Below are 21481 nucleotides of genomic sequence, written 5' to 3' on the forward strand. Positions count from 1 at the left end.
GTAGTCAGAAAGTCATTCTATGTGGCACATCTCATTACTAAGGGTTTTGCATCCAGGAAGAAAGAGGTCATTGTCTCCCTCTACTCTTTTGTTTAGATCACCTTCAAACAAAACCTTCTCTATTTTGTCCAAAACAAAAAATTCAAAAAATTCAAACTTTTTTGTTTTGGACAAAATAGAGAATGTTTTGTTTGTTTTGGACAAAATAGAGAAGGTTTTGTTTGAAGGTGGTCTAAACAATACACTAGAATGTAAAGAAACACAGTGGCAGTTTTTTTGGGGTGCAGATACTGCATCAGGACTTAACGAATCTTTACATTTAAAATGTTTTTAGTAAACAGATAACATTGCTGTTTTGTAAACAGACAATATTGACACACTGGTTTTATTTAAGACTTGTTTTAAAACAAGTTATTTTATTGATTCATTGAAAGTCTTTTGAGTATATTGCACACTAATTATTGATTGTTTTGAAGTAATTTCCTGTTAAATTAATGGTATTTGATATAAAAGAAAGTTAGGGTGGGGTAAACTTTTGTTTCTGAAGAAGTTCACGGAATAAATAGTGGATGAAAGCGCTAATTCATTTTTCCTGAGTGGTCATTGGTTTTGCATCTAGGACTGGCTTTTGTGGTTCGTTTTGGTTTTAAGTTGGTTTCATTGTTCATGCTTTTATAGTGCTAGAGCTCCTCTTCCTGGCTTCTTTGTAATATGCTGCCAGAATATTGTATTCCAAGAATGTAGTTACTATCCATTTTTAAACTAAGCTAAACATAATGTACTCATTTGGAAGCAATGTCTAAAATGGGCATTTTCAAAAGTGAACAGCTATATTTACCTGGGGATTTAATAAAATCCATGAAGGAATAGTGGAAGACCTACATGGAAGGTACCGTGGCCGTGTATGCGGATCCCCCTCAACAGCGTGCCTCACATATTAATGAAGGCGCATTACTGAGGGAGAGCCATGTAACAAAGTTATTGAATCAGTGTAGGGAGTGTGTTAGTGTCCAGAGATGAGTAACACACCCCCTGCACTGTTCAAGTGCTGGATTGCAATGTATGTCTGTAATAAAAAAGTTACATTTTTTTACATTTTTGTGTGTCTTTTCCTTTTTTGAGTTTATAAAGGAAAAGGTAACAAAATAGACAGAGACATAAATGAATGCACAAATGGTATAGTGTATCCAAAACCACCTGGCTCACAGTTTAAACGTAAAAATTTTAACATTGATGAAAGGTTCACCAGTTCAACTTTTCTGAGCATAATAACAAATTGGTATCTGATGTTGAAGTAGGAAATGGGGGATCCCACCAATTATGACTCTGTGTACCCTGATTTAAGGAGATCTGTGAGAATTAGAAAAAAAAATATCACCCTCAACATAAACAGGGTGCACAGGGGGGATTCCAAAGTAGGGTTTTTCAAGGGACCAGACCCAAGATGAAGAACTGGAGGACTTAATATATGGACTGGATTCAGTCAGCGGTTCATTATATCCCTGCTTGTTGTATAATGAGGGTGAAAGTGATCATCACCATCTTGATTATGACTCTTGTTCTGTTGTTTTCAATGGCCAGAAGGATTTTAAGGTGTATAACTATTCTGATGTAAGAAATTACACTGCGGTAGCTAACCTGTTAGTTAAGGGCATGGCTTTTGTACCCACTAAATCGTTTGATTTTACTAACACTATCATTGATTGATTTAAAGTTGTTTTTGAGGAAAGTAAATTTTGCTTTATTGTATGATAACAATTCCAAACAAGTTTCTGATAAAATATGGAACATCAGTTCAATCTATAACCCTTCCCTCCACCCCAAACTTGCCATATATGAAAATATGTGTGAGTTAGATATAAAGAACCTATATAATAATAAGAGGAAACATCTTAATAGTAATTTAAATGAAAGTGAATTGACTATCTTAGAGATTTTACAAAATGACAAAATAAGAGTGGTGAAGCCTGACAAAGGGGGTGGGGTGGTTATTATGGGTTTAGATTTGTATTATACTAAAATGTCTGAAGTTTTAAACACAGACACATATAAGAAAGTTTCACGTAATGAATTGAATGGGGCTTACAAAAAGATTCATTGCCAGCTGGCCAACATTTTTTTTAGAAAGGAGAATAGACATTCATCTCTTTAATTACTTGAACATAATAACACCCAGAGTACCAGTATTCTTTGGCATCCCAAAAATCCACAAGAACATAGACAACTCCCCGCATGAGACCTCTTGTGGATGGTAGAAATTCTATCACATCAGCAAGTTCTCAATACCTTGACCACAAATTAAAGAAAATAGTAGAAAGGGAACCCCAGATTTGTAAAGATTGGTGGAGCTTCTTGGCACAGGTTAACAACACTTTATATGATGCCAATGATATATTGGTCATCCTAGCCATAAAAGATTTATACACAGTCATCCCACAAGATATAGGTTTAGAATGGGTCAGTGAGATGTTGCTAGAGTATAGAACAGCTCTTGAAACTACTACCCTTATCTTAGAACTTTTAGAGTTGGTTCTCAGCAACAATCACATCTCTTTCAACAACAATTATTACTTATAGTGTAAAGGCGTGGCCATGGGTTCACCATGTGGGGGGAGGGCTTTGCCAATGTTGTCATGGCCTACTGGGAAAGAAAGTTTGTATTTCAATCTTCTTTCTCTCCCCACATTAGGTTATATCTTAAACTCCAGGATGACATCTGTTTGATATGGAAGGGTTCACCCATTGAATTGGAAGAATTCTTGAAATACATTAATGAGACAACATCATTTCTCCAGTTCACTTCCATTTCCAGTACCCAGTTCATTAACTATCTTCATATTAGCCTTCTCAAGGACAATATTAATAATGGGTATGTGGCCAAAAGTTTCAGGAAGGCAGCATATTCTAATTCCTTCCTGCATTTTCCTTTCCATCAAAAGAGGTCAGTTGAAAAAGGGTAACTTGTCAGGGCAGCCTGAATTTTCACAACATATGAGGATTTCATTGATGAGTGTGACACCTTGCACTCTATCTTTCTTAGTAGGGCTTACCCTCATAAACTCGTCGATTATCTCATTTTTGAGGTTACGACCAAAAGGTTGAATGGCCATTTTCAACCTATCTTGGGTTATCATGGTACCTCACGGTTGTCTATAGGTCATTTGGTTGAGACCATGACCAATGAGCCCATTGCTTCAACCAGACCTGGAAATCAAAATGAGAAGCCAACATCTGAATTCACAAATGCATTGGTTACGACATTTAGTAAGGACACCCACATGCTAAGAACAATTTTTGAAAAGAACTGGCAAATTTTACTGGAAGATTCACATATAAGACAGCGAATTGGGGATAAATCTAGGATTGTAAACAGGAAGGGTTCCAATTTTAAAGAGCTACTTAGGACCAAACAAGGAGGAGATCTTAAAGTTAAACAAGGAATGGTTAAGTGTGGAGCTTGTACATGGTGCCATAAAGTTCAAGTGTCAAATAGTTTCACCGTAATAAATACTACATACTGTCTTAGGGATAAATATACTTGTAGTTTCAAAGCTGTTATCTACCTAGCTTTGAGTAATTCATGCCCATGTTTTTATATTGGAAAGACGGAGAGAAGACTTTGGTAGAGAATATATGAGCACGAGTATGCCATTAAAAGGCAAAACATGAACAATGCCATCGCTAAGCACATTAGTAGTAATGAAAGGCATTTATTTCATTTTATGGCCATAGAGCATGTTGTTATCGATGGCAACAGACCACATGGGCTGATTTTAGAAATAAGGGAGTTTAAATGTCAGCTTCGGCTGCTGGCTGATAGTTGGCCTGGAATAAATGAGAGAAGCTCTATTTCTCCCATATTGAAGGTGAAAGCTTTGGAAAGAAGAAAGGTTTCCATTTACCCTAATAAAATTTTTTTATAAATATTTAGTCAAAATATACTTATAAAATACATATATAAATTCATATACATTTGTTATATATGTTTACATTCATACATTAATCAGTATGTAGGATGTACTTGCCTCCATTTGGGATGTTACTTTACACAATATAAATTAAAAAATAATTATTTTTTTACTCAGAAACTTTATATATATATATATATATATATATATATATATATATATATATATATATATATATATATTTATATTTATTGTTTTATCATATATAATTCTTGATCAACTATTTATTCCATATTATTTTTACATAAATGTTCATTATCTTTATGCTCTCCTTGAATATATGTGGATCAGAATGTAACCTGCATTTAAATTGTTGTTTTTAATATTAATTACTTAGTTAGCCACTGAAATCATTTGGAAAGGTATAAAAGAAGTGAATTTGGAGTACATCTATTTGTCTGTTGAAGTTTTGCATGAGTAAAATGAAAGTGCTAACCTGTTTATTGTTTTTATGTAAATTAAAGTGTTCAGTGTTTTCCACTTAAGCGTACATGCTTTTTTACAGTTGGTAGTCTGCATTTAGGTCCGATAACCACCTTTCCATTTGTGTTATTCAGTTTGTGCAACTCCGTTTTTATACCCATCCGAACACACATGCTAATACGAATCCTGTGTAACAGACTATATGCATGCACATATATCTTCTAACTATACCTACTGCAGTATTGACTCAGTAGCTTAGCCTGTTAAATTTCTAGGATATTGTACATTTGGCCATCCACATTCCTGGGTTCAAATTCAGTGTGACGCACTTCAATTACATGCTTGTGAATACAACAAATAATGAGGCCTGCAATTTTAACCAAAACAGGTTGCTGCTACTACATTCACTTATACCCATGTTAGCACATCAAAGGACTATAGATAGGAACACATTGCACAAATATATATAGGCTATCTATATGTCATCTACCACTCTACGATTGGCACTGTAACATAACTATGCACCTTAAGTACATGCCTGACCTGGACTGTTATGGGTACCCTCACCCTGGCTATTCTGTAACAACAGACCTGACACTATTCCCTCACTGACACATAAAGCTTGCTGTCCTCCAATGTGTTCACACTTTCCAGTATGACTCCTGGGCAAAATGCAGCAGTAGCAGCCTGCAACATACGTGGCAGTATGTTCAGCTACCTGCTACATACCTACCATTCCTCACAACCACAGGGATCCACGCAACACCCATATGTAAAGGGATGGGGGCAAAGGTCAAGTGAAAGGGACATGTGTCACAGTCTTCCACTGCAAACATACACAGCTGCTAGACCAGCAGCTCCTGCAGCAGTCTGCATATTCTGATGCATATGACATATGACACTCACATCTGTCTTCATCCTTACTGTCCTCAACCCACATTGTTTAACAATAAACTGTCACATAATCAGAAAGTCTTTTCACAATGGTCAAACATAGCATGCAAAACTGTGAACAAACAACATAAATCCCAACAGTGGACAATATTTTCACTTACACTCTGTGATGCTGTTGTCTCCACACCTCCATAATGTTCATCTCACAGACTAAGAAAGGGGCCAAGGCCTACATAAACACCTTAAATATAACACTGTTGTGCCATAACATTGGCTAATAAAAGTGCAACCCAGCTGTTCTGGATGCAATTAGCAAGTCTGAGCCACAGACAGGTGCACAGGCAATCACCTGTTCATGAACATTACCTACAAAAGGCAAGCAGCTGCCTATGGTAAACAGGTCTGTGACTTGCTTTACAAAGACAACCAGTGATATCACAAGCATTATTCTTCAGGATTTCTGCGCAAAAAGGAGTACAGCACTCTATCAGGTATGTAATACAAGTCCCTATGTAATGAGATGCAGATGGGAGGATGCAGTTATGGGGAATAGTGATTACAACAGTAGGCCAGTAGTACATCTCTTGGAATGACATGTTGCTGATAGTCAGCTGTCCAGCACCTACAGACTTTCCTTTCAACTCTTCCTGCTGTGATGTAGATTGCAGCTCTGGCCCTCTGAGTCCCTCCTACAATAGTCGGCTCCTGTACGAATCCTACTGGGTTGTCTGTTAGACAATAGTGACAGTAAGTCATGGTGGACACAGCTGGTATATCACATGATGTACTATCATTCAGCTCCTCTCACTCTGTGAATGTCACATAGGAATAGTTCAAATATTGTACAGGTGTCCCTGACTGTCCCTGATGTACTGTGGCTAAGTCACTGTGTACTCGACATCTGTGTCTCATCACTTAAGAGCTATAGCTAGCATACCTGCTGAACCCCTATAGCAGGACTTCAGTCATAGCCAGTATTACTGGGGGACGCAGGCCCAACCTCAGCAAAAGAGTGTGCATATTGAGCATACAAAGTAAGAGAATAGAGTACCAGATATTACTGTACCATAACTGTTTTCTGATGGTTCTGGTGTATGACAGCCAGATTCCCCATAGTCTGATGAGAACAACCGTTATGTACTGTCCAACCATTTGCCAGGCATCCACATTTGTCTGGCAGAGGATCCACATATATTAGGCACATGTACACATTCCGCAAACATCTGTGTACTGCAGAAGATGGACACCCACAGGGAAGATACCCTACAACACATTTGCAGTGCTGTCTGTCATTGCATCACACTGATGTTGCTGGACTGTCCCCATATACTTGTAGTAACACTCACCTATTTGTCAGACGGTGGCTGTATGACATGGTACTGGGACATCGCCCATAGGGGACACACCACAGTCAATGGCATTGATGGGAGTGGAGACATAACAACACACTTTGTCACAGCACACAGGGCCATAATCAGTATTCATAGGATCATAGGATCATAAAAGGTTACTAAGTTATTGGCCCTCAGGCCTTATAAGCCTAGCCAAGAATTTAGCCATGTTTATACAAGTCAGCAACAGATACCCCAGTACAACAGGGACACAGGTGGAATCCCAATGCTGTATTTTCTGTTTCCCATCCAGTTATCCAGGTTGCACTTAAAAAGGGGTAAAGAGGTACTCTGCTTGACATGGGGAGGGAGTCTATTCCACAGATGGTGGAGTCTCTGGGACACAAATCTGTCCTATTGGTGTGACAGACCAGACTGAGAGGGTGCATGCAGGTTACTCAAGTGGAGCTTGACTTGCGGATGTGCAGCAGTCCCATCAAGGTGGGGCCCTTGATCACCTTGTATGCCAGACAGATGTCACCTCTGAAGAGTCTATATGAAACTGAGTAGAGGGATAGGGCTTTTAGCCTAAATGTGTATGGTAGATATTTGAGGCCTTGGATTCTCCTGGTGAGGAGCCTCTGTTGTCTCACCAGCTACTCATGACTGATTGCATGCTTAGGACATTGTTATTAATGTGATAATTTGTGGGGATGTCACTCTCCTCAAAGGGGATGATGATGCATTTTCTGCTATTCAGCTTGAGGCCATGTTTCTTGTACCAGTCATTTGTTTGGGTGAGAACCTCTTGGTGGATGTCCACATCACTAGCAGATTTGGTGATAGCACCCAGCATGTACTCATCTGCAAACATGGTAAACCATAGACCACTGGTATTGTCCTTCACATCAGAAAAGTTTATCCAAATAACAGAAGCCCCAAGACAGAACTGTGGGGTACACCGCTTGTTACAGGTCTACTGCTTGAGGTGGCTTCCCTATTTTGAGTAGGTGGGTTCTATTAGTGCACCAGTTTGCTACCCATCTGGCAACATACAGATTGATGCCTATTTGAGAGAGTTTACCTATTATGACCAAGTGGGGAATAGTGTTGAAGGCTTTGGACAGGTCAAGTTAGGTGGTGTGCACCGTCTTCCCCTCGTCCATGGCTTTGGTGACTGTCTCAAAAAATTTGACCATATTTAGCAGACATGATCTCCCCTTGACAAAGCCTGACTGTGTGGGATCGAGTGTTTGGAGGTTGCCAATGTGCTTGTTAATGAGGTCCATGATAATCAGTTTCATGGCCTTGCAGATTAGACTAGTTAGGCTGATGGGTCTATAATTTCCCAGATCAGTGGACGCTCCACCATTGTGCAAATGGATGACAGTGGCTGTTCTCCACTCAGCTGAGACAAAGCCAGTACTCAGGCTTTGGTTGAAAAGGATGCCTAATGGTACTGCATGTTCCTGCCTGAGTTCATGTAGGATGCAGCCTGGGAAGTTATCAGGTCCCATGGAGGCTGTATCTTTTGCCTTTGAGAGAGCAGTGATGGCCTGTTCCCTAGATATAAGGGGAAGGGGGCAGGTACTGTGGATGTCCTGATCTGCTGATGGGAGGGACAGAGGGGAGAAGTTTCACTGACTCTGTCAGCCAGCAAGTTTGCTATATCTACATCATTTGTAAATGTGGTGTCTTTGACCACCACTTTTGAACAGATCTGGGTGCTTCCTTTGAGGTTGGGAACATATGTGAAAAATGACTTATGATTGTCTGTAGTAGATGTCACCAATTTGGACTCGACATTTGCTTTGGAGGATTTCAGTAGTGTTCTTATTTGCTTGTTCAAGCTAAGGAGACATTCCTTCCAATTGTGCACCTGCTCCTTCTTGGTCTTGGACAGCAATTGTTTCCTCTTGTTACAGAGTTTATTTGTTGCAGATGTTCACCAGACATGTTTACATATCCTTGGAGAGGATTATTTAGTCCTGTTGGGTATTCCTGATTCCATGCATCCATTTAAATGCTTGTATAGTGCTTTGGTGCAGTTTTGGATATTGGTACCAGTCCCTACAGAGGGAAAGGGGGCTGTGAAGCTGTTTAAACCATCCCTCAGGAGGCTGTAATCAACTTTGGAGAAGTTTTTATGTCTGACCCTAGCTAGGTGGGTATTGTGGGAGATAGTGACTTCAAAAGTGACGGCTTTATAATCGAATCTTACTAGGGAGGATGATACTGTAGTGATGATGCCTTGGTTACTCATGTTGTTTAATTCAAAGTTCAGGATATTTTCCCCTCTTGTGGAGGTATCAACTAGCTGTTCCAAGGTGTTTGCATTGAACAAATTGATGAATCTCTGGGCATTTGTATTCTAGCATAAGTAGTTCTTCCAATCTATGTTTGGGTAGTTAAAGTCACCCAGGATCAGGGTATAGGGTTGAATCCTGATAGAGTCGTACAGGTCCATATAAGTGGAATGGGGATCTTGAGTCAGATTTGGGGGCCAGCAGTTAGCTATGATTTGAATAGGGTTCTTGTCAATGGTTAACTGCACCTGGAGTATCTCCTGTGTGTCATACTGTTTGACCAGCCTGGAGATGCGTATGTCTTTATTATATGTTGAAACTCCACCTCTTTTGGCTTTACTTCCCACAGTTTGGGGTCTGAATGCGTAATAGGATGGGTAACCAGGTAAAGCTGCTGTGCTCTCAGCAGCTGTGAACCAGGTTTCTGTAACTGCACAAATATCAGCATTTTCCAGGGTTAAGAATGCTTGCAATGAGTGCAGTTTCATGTTTAGACTCCTGGCGTTCAGAGTCATGACCTTTAATTTGTGTTTTGTTGATGTTTTTATGTCGATAGTTTTAACCTCATCACATTTCCTAGAAAAGGCACTATGGGGAGGCAAGAACCTTTGCCAGAATCCTGAAGCCCAGGTGAGACAGATGCAGGCCATCTCTGGCAAAGCATCATGGTTTTTTGATCATATCTTCCCAGGCTGTCAGGTACTGGATGCCCCTTGAATAGCACCAGAAACTAAGTCAATTGTAAAAGTCACCCATTTCCTGTTTGTATTGAGGCATCATTCTGGGTGACAGCAGAATGCTGCTTAAGGTTAGGGACATACCTGCCTGGGATGAATAATCAGAGAGCTCAATCATGTCTCTCTTCATATAGTCCAGGGAGGTATGTCTTAAGTCATTCATGCCAACCTGGACTATGACAGAGTAGTAGCAGTACCTGCTGTTGAGAGACTTCTGTGGGTATGTGATATGACAGATTCTGGCACCTGACAGACAAGTAACCATGATTTTCTCCTTATCCAGCCTGGTGAGAGGCATTTCTCACAATGGAGTCTCCATTGACTAATATGTTGGGTTTATGGTGAAGCCCTAGTGGCTGTGAGAGACAGGTGTGTGGACTAAGCATGGTATGTAGTGTGGAGGGCTGTGGAGATTGCATGTGTTTTTGCCTTGGAGGTCTCCATTATTTGGGTATGTTTATGTTGAGGACCTCCGCATATATGGGTGCATGGTGCGTAGATGTGGGTGGTGTTGAGGTGTGCTGATTGTGTTAACAACCTTTTCAGGGCCAGATATACTGACTTGGGAGGGAGAGAGCATGGACTCTAGGTTCCTAATATAATTGCATCTCTCACAAATTGTGTTCCTATGTGGTGATAGTAGATGGTTGTACGTGTACATGAGGCAGTTGCTAGACTGTGTCAGTATGCCCATATCAACCAGACTGGCAGGAAAAACTGTATGACATTGTCTAACCGTATTTGTCAGAATCTGATTGGGGAAAGGCCAGGGAGACCTAAGGGCTGGGCCTAAATCTTAAGTGTGTAACCCAAAAGTAAGAGACTTAGAATAACACTTACAAGTTAGACAGGATATAAACAAGCAGTAATAAAAGCAACAGAAAAGATGCAGTTGAACACTTTGAAGAACAAGCAGCAAGTAGAAGGAAAATGCAAGAGGAGGAGGAAAATGCCAGCTGTATTGCCACTATGTTGCTGATAGCCACATACATGCTGTGTTAATAGATGGCGGGGTATCATGTGGGGGGACTATATTACGTGATAGAATGATCACAATAGCGAACGCTCTAAAGAGCAAAAACGCAGCACATCTAACCCATTATTGTGGGGTCTGCACCCCCCAGATCCCCCCGTTAAATATATATACCAACTCTGAGATCGCACTACAGTGAGGAAAAGGGCAAATATTCCATTCTTCACTGTACCACAATCCCACAAAAAGCACTTTGATGTGCTGAATTTTCGCTCTTTAGAGTGTTCGCTATTGTGATTATTCAATCACGTACTATAGACCCCCACATTATACCCACCATCTATTAACACAGTATGTATGTGGCTATCAGCATATATATATATTTATATATATATATATATATATATATATATATATATATATATATATATATATATATATATATATATATATATATATATATATATATATATATATATATATATATATATATATATATATATATATAACTTCAATCTTAAGAAACACGAAAGCTTAATATCCATTCCGAGTCAGTGTGCCTTTCTTTTATTCCACTGAAGTTCTATTTTTTTATAATTCTAAGTATTCACAGTTTGCGGTTTTATTTATAGATAGATAGATAGATAGATAGATAGATAGATAGATAGATAGATGCACTTATAACTATAGCTATAGCTATATGTGCCTCATACTGACAGATTAGGGTATTCATGTCTGAGAGGGATAGAGAGAGGCAGATACATATGCATAGCTGTCTGTATGCACAGAGATATATTCACAACTCAGTTCTTTAGGCAGAGCCATCAAACATGGGACAGCACTAGTTAAGTGTAGGAGCATACCCAGTGTGACCATCTATACTTCTAAGGTGACTCAGGCCAGACCTACCTGCACTCCAGTTCAGGATTCTGTGTGCTACAGCCAATTGCCTGCTGCACCTGATTCAACAATTCAGCACCTCCCTGATATTATGTCCAAGGGATTCCCCAGCTGTGAGCTGCACATAATATCTGAGCCATACCTAGGGTGTGTAGAGATTTTAATAGACTGTACAGGGTTTTGCATCATATGTCTGGTACTTATTACATAGCATTGGGATTTTTCTGGTACATCAGTGCCACATCATTATAGACTGATGTTAGGAACTGATGAGAGACATTTGGATTGCAGTCTGCAAACACAGCAGGTAACCCAGGCTCTGCACTTTCTACATTTATCTGGCCAGTAGTTATTCCTATGTGGGCCTTTGTCACACTCCTGTTCACGGCTGTCTCCATATTTTCTATTCTTAGTAGTTGTTGTAGGTATGCTGTGATTGGGGTACATGATGTAACAGCACACACAGGATTACAGGCATCACACCTCTGATTGCACATGTTTAGCAGGATGTCCAGCATTCTGCCCCATATGTGCACTCTGCTCCTTAGATAGTTGTGTTTTTTTGGTAATACACTACTACATGGTGCCCACTGACATGCTGTAGGTACTGATACATTTACATGAAGGGCTTTACATCCTGCTGCTACTCTGATTTGTTCCAACCTGCTGTTATACTAGCCACCGTCTAGGTTACTCAGAGCATGTGTATTGTCCATAGCTGTGGTCCCCTGTCCCTCCATTGTCATTGTCTCTGGCTTTGTCCAGCTTTCTTGCAGCAACAAATAGTGAGAATTTGAGTCTGTGGACTCCTACCATAGGAGTACCTCACATGCAAAATTGCAGCTGCAGCCAGCTTCGAACTATGAACACCATCAACCATATTAATGTACTAAGCTCACTAAGCCACACCAGCCACTAGAACATGAAGTTGAATTCCTGACACTATCAACATCAGACAGACATACACTTTGAACCCTGCATATTGAGGAAATAGAACATGTCACCAGGTTGTTTGGGAGAGCCTGGGATTGTGTGGCCTACTGCTATAACCTTGCAAACATACTGTTACTGCAGTTGTGTGGGTACATGGCTGTGTTAAGGGTATGGGACCTCTAGCATTGACAGTCCTGCATCTGCCCTATGACTCCACTGTTTGACAATTCCCTTGCATAACGCAATGAGTTTGGCTGCCTTGTGGCCTACTGCATATTATGGGGCAGCCAGTACTGGACAGAGAATTCCTGAAGTCCCACATAACTGGTAGTTCTCTGCAGGTAGCCCAGTATCCCACTCTATTCCTTTGCATACATGCAGCAGGTTCAAACATATGCTACCACAGTCTAGCTCCCCATACATTCGTTGTAAAGAAGAATGACTTACCTTGTGCCTGCAACAGTTGAGATGACACTGCTTCTGCACTGACTTTGTAGGATGCAAGCAGTACAAAGACAGTACATGGTAAGGAACAGGTTGTGTGGTGTGGCTAGCATCCTTTTTACTATGTATGTGAGTTGGAGTGAGGTGTCAGTCCCTAGGACCCTAGGCTGTCATGCTTGTGCTATGCGTTGTCTCTTTGCCAAAGACAGGGCATAGTGGGCATGCCTACATCTGCCTACAAAGACAGGCTCAGGGGGTTCCTCCTCCGAGTCCCCCCGTGGCTGTGGCTGTGGGGACATTAGCACTGGTGGGGGTCTGTGTGTCCCTTCTCTGTGCTGTTTCTGCCACAGCTGTTCCCGCAGGATCATATTGTGTAGCATGGCACATACTGTGAACATCTGTGCACATGTGGCCAGTGACTACTGCACGGCTCCACTGGCTATATCGAAAAAACAGAACCATGACTTGAGCAGCCCAAACACATGCTCTATGATGTCCCTAGTTTGTGCATATGCCTCATTATGGCATTCTTCGGTAAGTGTGTGTGCATTTCTGATGGGTATCATCATCCACAGTTCCAGTGTGTAGACAGCATCCCCCAGTAGATGGCCATATGGGATGACCCCCACAACTGTGATGCATGCCAGATATGGGAGTTGTGATAACTGTCAGGGCTGCCGGCACACACAGTCATGATATTGCCCTGGCCATTGCACATGACCTGACAGTTGATGGAGTGATACGCCTTGTGGTTGATGTTGACTTTACCCTCCTCACTGGGCAGTGCTTTGATGTGCACATGAGGGAAGCCTATGGCAGCCAGTACCTCAGGATAGTGTGCTACATGGTGGAAGAGATGCATACTGCTGGCCCTCTGCTCAGGGGTGTGGGGTAAATATATGTGCTCACTGGCATGTGTCTGCATGGCAGCCAGGAACTGGTGGAGTACCCTGGATGCAGATGCCCGTGAGACCCCATCATGTTCCCAGTCAGTTTTTGGAAAGCACCTGTAGCTAGTATTCTAAGGGCTACACATACCTTTGTTTCCAGTGGGATGGGTTTCCTACTGTTGGTTCTGGGTCTGAGTTGAGGGCAGCAAAACTTGGTGAGTTCTTGTAGTATGCCCCTGTCCACCCTGCCGAGCTCTATGATCTCTAGCTTCATGTAGCTCCTGGGAGGTTACTCTGGGCCTGACCACTCTTCTCAGTCTAGGTCTATTGTCAGCACTGACCACAGCCTCTAGCACATACAGATGTAGCAGAACAGCAGCAGCTCCTATCATTCTGTCAGTTAAAATTCTTAAGTCTGTACTCCAATGGTCCAGAGTAAGTGGGAAAAATCAGATTGTATGGTGGATGCATAGTTTATAGTGGTGTGCTGCAGATGCAGCCCATGTGATTGGCTAACTATGATGCATTCTACCTGCCAGGTATATCATTGAGGGGTTTGAATGGCCCAGTTCCAGTGGAACAAGGCTTATCACTAATTTGGAAATGATTGGCTTTCCCATGATATTTCCTTTTTTTTTAAAATGTCTTCCTTGCTAAGCACTGTGGAGTGGAGGACAAATCTGTGACACTAGTGTAGACATTGCTCAGCTGTTTGGACACACCCCCATGCATGGGCATGCTTGGCATAGCTTAAACAAGCTAAAACACGCACCCAGCAGCCAAACAGAGCTTAGCAGCACTAGACACACCCACCTGCTTAGCTAAGCTGTGTGGTACGCAAACAGGCACCCCTGAGCTCCAATCTGCTTAAACCTATAGTGACACACCCCCTTTTATGTCAGCTACCTTTTCTACTAACACCAGCATAGTTAGGGGGCTACACAGGTTTCATCTGCGGACACTGTGGTCCATTTTTGTTATTCAGTAACCCCAGTTCATTTGTATACTGATCCTTGCACATAACCTGGATACTTCCCTATTCCAGGGCCTGCCTCCTTAGGAACCACTGACACCTACCATTGTACATACTGCATGCAGGACACTATAATGCATTATTTTTACAGATGTCTTATTTTTAGTTTTTCAACATTGTAATACTTTTTTTTTTGCATGTCAGCATGTTTGCACATTGCTGCGTGCCACACAAATGTAATATGTGTGCTAAAAAAAATAAATTATTTCATATTAATTTGAATTTCATTTTGGACTCACAGGCCATAGTTTTGGACACATCACTGCCTACATTGACATATCTAACCTTCTAACTGGGCTTTTACAGCTCCTGTTCAATTTTTACATTTCTGTACATGGTTATTTTCCGTGTACACTTCTGACACCAACACGGCCTCTGCATCGATACTTTTCTGCTCACTGGATCACAAATCACCCTCATTTGCATGCATTTAACTCGCTTATGAGGTGATTTGCATGCCATGGACACATTCGTATCCACACGCTCTTGCACTCTCCTCTGTTCTGTTTACTGGATCTCACAGCTGCCGGTTTCCCTGTTGGGGCCATGCCACTATGTCTACATGGAAAATTACTCCATGTAGGCTTTATTGAATTCCCGCTTTAGTGTTTTTCTCTATATAATGATAAATAAACCAACAGGCAAAAACTTTAGTAATTGAACAATAGAATTATTTTCTTGAAATAAATAAGTATAAGCAGTGCATATTGTTTGATTAATATATAGCAAATGCACTCTTGCACAGAATAATATAAGTCAAAAGATTTACAGAGATAGATGAATTTAAAAAAAAACAATGTGTAGATCAGTGTATGTGTATGTATCTTTAAGAAGCTATCCAATGGCTTGCACAAGTGTATAAATACTGAGCATGTGCAAGCCTGACTGCTATTTTGTAGTAAGCTGTTGAGATGTAAACATGTATGTCTGTAAGGTCTGTCTGTTAATCAGTCCTTTTATATTTTATATATGCTGCTATCCATCCTGATGTGTTTCTATCTAATAAAGTATTAAAACAAACTACCCTGCCTGTTCATCATCTATGTTAGAGAGGATGAGTGACATGGTGCCAGAATGGGATTCAGATTCTTCAGATTCGAGACTGAGAAGCACTCAGTTAAGACCGGGGGGATATATAGGAGTGGATCACCCCCACTGCATGTATAATTTGCAAAACAGTTCAGAAACAAATTTCAGATGTTAAAACTTGCTCAAATAATTTCTTATTCACAAAATATGAAACAAAGCATGCAGAATGCTCTAAATGATATTTAAATAAACCGATCTGTCTGACACTGATAAAAATATTTGAATTACTACAGGAAATGTTTGAAATAAAGTCTGAATTGCATAAAACAAATAAAATAAAAGGAAATGGCCACATATTTTGCTAAGCATGTATTTCTTGTACTAATTCAAGATATCCAGGTTATCAGAAGTGTATGAAGTGTACGCATGTTTGTGTCATATTACAGTAAAGTTATTTCACAAAATACAGCCATTACAAAGCATATTTCGCAAAATAAAGCATTTTGAAGAGGTTATTGTGCATTTTAATTTTATTGCAGGCAAGCATAGCAAACTTGTTCATACATAATTACAAGGCCCACATTTTTTATTATGTTTGGGCACAATTTGTTGACATGGCAGAAAGATTTTGAAAACCCAGTTCACTTCTGCTTGATTTGGAACTGGAGAATGTTTGAGCAAGAGTATGACATTTTCATACAGGCTGCATTTCTTGATAAAGTTGACCTAACAGACATTTATTCTACTTATTTTAGCTGGGTCAGAAGCCAATGAAAGGGAGCATTCATTTGTGTATGCACCTGCTGTCTTTGCAGGAAAGGGGGAACCATCATATTGTTGTACCAGCTAAATCAACAGAGGACCATGAGTGCTTAAAATGTAAATTTAGAGAAATGTGTAACCCCAGACAAACATTACAGTGGAAATGTACTTATTTTATACAAGGTATCAAAAGCCTGGTGAAGCTTTTCCAGCATATAACAGACTTGAGAAACAAGGCTAAAATGTACAGATGTGGTGATTTAAGGGATGAGTCGATAACAGACAGACTTGTCTGTGGTATTAAAGATGACATTGCGAGAAATATTTTGCTTTGTGACAGTGATTTAACTTTCAATAAGGCCATTGAGACTTGTCAGATAGTGGAGCTCACAGAAAAGCCCACAAATATGCTTAAAATGAGAAATGCATGCTTCCAGTAAATTCTGGAGCTCAAGATGATGGTATGCAGCACATGGTTAAAAGAAACATGCCCAAGCACATGGGAGCAACTATACCCCCTGCAGCATACACTGGTAAACCCCAGAGCTTTCCAGCAAGTTTCAGAGTTCGCACAGTCACAGTGAAGCTTAAGAGTGAGTCTGCATACTCAAAGCATGGGTCCCAACCTAGTTTCATTGCCAGCTGTCATACTTTTCATGGAAATCATGAATCTAAAAGGGAAAATTGTTTAGCTTTTGGTCAACAATGCCACAAATGCGATAAGTGGAATAATTTCAAAAGGTTTTGCAAATCAAGGGGCACACTTTCTTTTATTAAAAGGGAACATTCAAAGAAACGAGTTGATCAATTAGAAAGCTGCAACCCTACTTTTTCTGTTGATGGTGTGTGAGTGCTTAATGAAACAGTCAATGCAGTAGATTTATGGGCAAATAATGAAGTATTTTGTACTGTTCAGATAAATGGAAAACCCACAGAACTCAAAGTTGACAAAGGTTCCAAGTGCAATGTTATGTCAGCAGAAACATTTACTAGAGTATGTAATAGTGAAAGGCTTGATTTGGCAAAATGTGCCAAGCTTGTTGCTTATGGAGGTGACGAGATTCAATCTGAAGGCTCAGTAGTGCTTTCATGTTACTCTGCTGGAAGACATTACGACTTGTTATTTTATGCAGTTAAGAGGCAAATGCAGTCATTATTAGGGCTCAGAAACAGTTTGAAAATGGGACTGCTTTCATTTAATATGGAAGTTCATTATGTTAGCTTGAAAGACCACTATTCTAATTTCACCCAACATATTTTTTCTACTTATGCTGATCTTTTCAAAGACAAACTAGGCAAGGTTCCAGTTGTGTACTCCATGAAGTTAGACCCAGATGTCAGTCCAGTTATCAGGCCAGCCTGGAAAGTTCCAATAACTATGCAGAAGAGAGTCAAAGCTGAGCTAAATAAAATGGTGCAACAAGGTGTGATTTGTCCAGTAAATTAACCAACTGAGTGGGTATCTTCTATGGTAGTAGCTCATAAGAAATGCTCAGTTGATATCAGAATATGTATTGATCCACAAGATATGAACAAAGCACTAAAAACACCTTATCATCCAATGCGTACAGTTGAAGATGTCGCTGCTCTTATGCCAAATGCCACTGTATTTTTCTGTTTTAGATGCAAAGAGTTAATTTTGGCAAATTTTGCCTGACAAGAAATCCTCATTGCTAACTACTTTCAGTAATCCATTTGGCAGTTACATATTTTTGAGAATGCATTTTGGATAAATTCTGCAAGGGAAGTCTTTCAACTGTCAATGAAGCAATTTTTTTCTGGGTATCCTTGTGCTATTATAGTAAACGACATACCAGTAGGTGGTAATGGTGAAGCTTAGCATGACAGAAACCTTAGAAAAATTCTTGAAAGAACACATCAAGTGAATCTTAAGCTCAATCCATGGAAATGCAAATTCAGGCTATGAGAAGTTGCTTAGGATTGTCATTTATTTACCATTTCAGACCTATTATCAGACCCTTCCAAGCAAACAGCCATTCTCAAGATGCCAGCTCCAGACAATGTTCGAGCCCTACAATGTTTTCTTGGCATAGTTAATGATCTAGGCAAGTTCATTCTAGACTTGAGTCAAATATCAGCACCACTCAGAGAACTGACATGTAATGATGTATCCTGGTCTTGGTTAGAACAGCACCAAAGAGCATTTGATGTCTTGAAACAGAATTGTCAGTCCACCAACTCTCACATACTATGATGTTCAGAAACCAGTTACTCTTTCATGTGATGCTTTGAGATTTGGTCTAGGTGCAGTCATTCTACAAGAGGGTCAAGCTATTGCCTGTACATCGAGAACTCTTACCCAAACTGAAAAACAGTATGCTCAGATTGAGAAAGAGCATTTGGCAATTGCGTTTGCATGTTCAAAGTTCTATGATTATGTTTATGGTAGACCTATCCAGATTGAAACAGACCACCAACCTTTAACCACTACTTTGAGAAAGCCTATGCATACAGCTCTAGCCAGATTGCAACATATGATGCTGAGATTGCAAACGTATAATTTCTATCTTGTCTACAAGAAAGACAAACTTCTTTATCTTGCTGATACATTGTCTACATCATCCAAAACCACCACTGAATAGCATGAGAATGAGAAAATTGATTTTAAAGTCATGGAAGTAAGACATTTTTCTTCCAAACATCTTGATGAACTGAGAGATCCCACAGCTGCAGATCCAGTTTTACAGACAAGGATGGCTCTCAAAGCAATCTAGTTTACCTCAAGAAGTCCAACATTATTGTCCATACAAAGATGAGGTTTTGTCCGACAATGGTATCATTATGAAAGGTCCAAAAGTAATTGCTCCAAAGTCCTTGCAACAACAGTACATTATTATCTTTCATCATGATCACCCAGCAGTAGACTCTGCCAAAAGAAGAGCGAGAGATCTAGTATGTTGGCCTTCTATGTCACTAGATATTGAAAGAGTGCTTTTATCTTGTTCCATGTGTAATAGTACTAAGTCGCATCAACAGAAAGAACCACTTCAGCTAAACCAGATTCCTGAACTACCTTGTTCGACAGTAGACACTGATATTTTCGAGTGGAATGGTCAACATCACTTGGTGTTAGCAGAATTTTACTCAAATTAGCTCAAGATTGACCTACTTCTTAATCTAGCATCCAGTACTGTTATTACTAAGATGAGGCATCATTTTGCAGTCCATGGTAATTCACACAAAGTAATTTATGACAATGGCACAGTTTACAAGCCAGCATTTCAAAAGGTTTGCCAAAGTATGGGACTTTACTCATGTCACAAGTAGCCCAGAGTGTCCTCATTCAAATGGTTTGGCAGAACATGCAGTTCAAAGAGCAAAACAGTTACTAGAGAAGTCAAAACAAGACAATAGTGATGTTTTCCTGAATTGCTTGAATCTCAGAAATATTCCTTGTGATAAGCATCTTGATTCCCCTGCCCATAGACTTCTGTTGAGACAAACCAGAACCAAATTACCAATCAGTAGTCAGTTGTTGGTTCCATGTGTCAAAAAAAACAGGTCAATGAAAACCAATCTGTTGAAGAAGCATTTAACCCAGAAGTCCTACTATGATAGGACCAGCAAACTGATCAATCCATTACGAGAAGGAGAAGTGGTAAGGAGGCAAACATCCAAAGGTTATGATTGGACTGAAGTTGTGAAGGATATTTGCCCAGAGCTGAGATCATACATTGCAGAATCACAAGGAGTAGTTTTGGCAAACTCAGAAACATCTGATGCTGGTGTCTAAGCCTATACACAGCATATAGTCTGTGAGAAAGATTTTATCTCAGACTGATTTGTCCAGTGTTCCAGTTCCATAGGAATTTCAGAGAATATTCCCATTCCTGTAATGAATCCAGAAGTTCCTGATATGAAGTGTTCACCAAAGACTGTCCCTGTTGCTAAACCCAGTCCAGATTGTTATGTTACAAGATCCGGTCGCATCTCTAGATCATCTTACAGATATACAGTAACTCAGATGTGTACAGTGTGTTTGCCACTAATGTCTATAGTAATTCATGTCTAACTCCAATGTTATTTTCTACTAAGGGCAATCTTTTTAAGAGGAAGGATGTAGATCTATGTGTGTATGTATCTTTAAGAAACTTTTCTTCACTAATCTTAGAAAATCTGAACTCTCCAAGCTAGAGATATGCTACCACAAAATAGCTTGTTTTGCTGCAGGCCTACATAATAAAACACATCACTCTACAGCCCTGAAACAGCTACACTGGCTTGAGCTACCAAACCTACTATCACTTAACCAACTCACAACTGCTCACAACAGCATACATCAACTGAAACCTGTTCAGCTCTAATGAACCTAGTTCAACTTATAATGCCACTTGTATACTCCTCACATACAAAAACTACTTATAAAGGTTAAGAAATTTACCAACTCTTTTGGTGACTCCTTATTTACAAATCAAATTGCAAAAATATTAGTAAAAATAAAAGTATTTCCTCCAAATTCAAATGCCTTCTTATAGGTTCATAGGTATGTACTAGGCTAATGGCCCTTGAGTCTTTACAAGCCTAGCCCATAGAAGTGCCCTGTCATCATGCCTCCCAACGTTAGTTCCCAGTGTGTTTATCAAGTAGAGCCACTGGAGTGATCCCTGGGATTTCTTAAAGAACATCTAAACAATAAATGGTTCCTGTATCATCCCTGGATAACTTTTCTCCCCTCACTCTTACTTCACATCTTTCCTTAACTCAAACCTCCTACTAAATCTCCTATTCCTCCTGTCCACTTTTGCTCCTTAAACTTACTCTGTTATAGGAGTCAAGTTTGTCATCACCTAAAACTGTAAAATCTGTAGACATTGTACCTGCATCAACTATATAACTA

The sequence above is a fragment of the Protopterus annectens genome, chromosome 1.part0 (genome assembly GCF_019279795.1).
Source record: "Protopterus annectens isolate FY-2018-M chromosome 1.part0, PAN1.0, whole genome shotgun sequence".
Taxonomy (NCBI): domain Eukaryota; kingdom Metazoa; phylum Chordata; order Ceratodontiformes; family Protopteridae; genus Protopterus; species Protopterus annectens.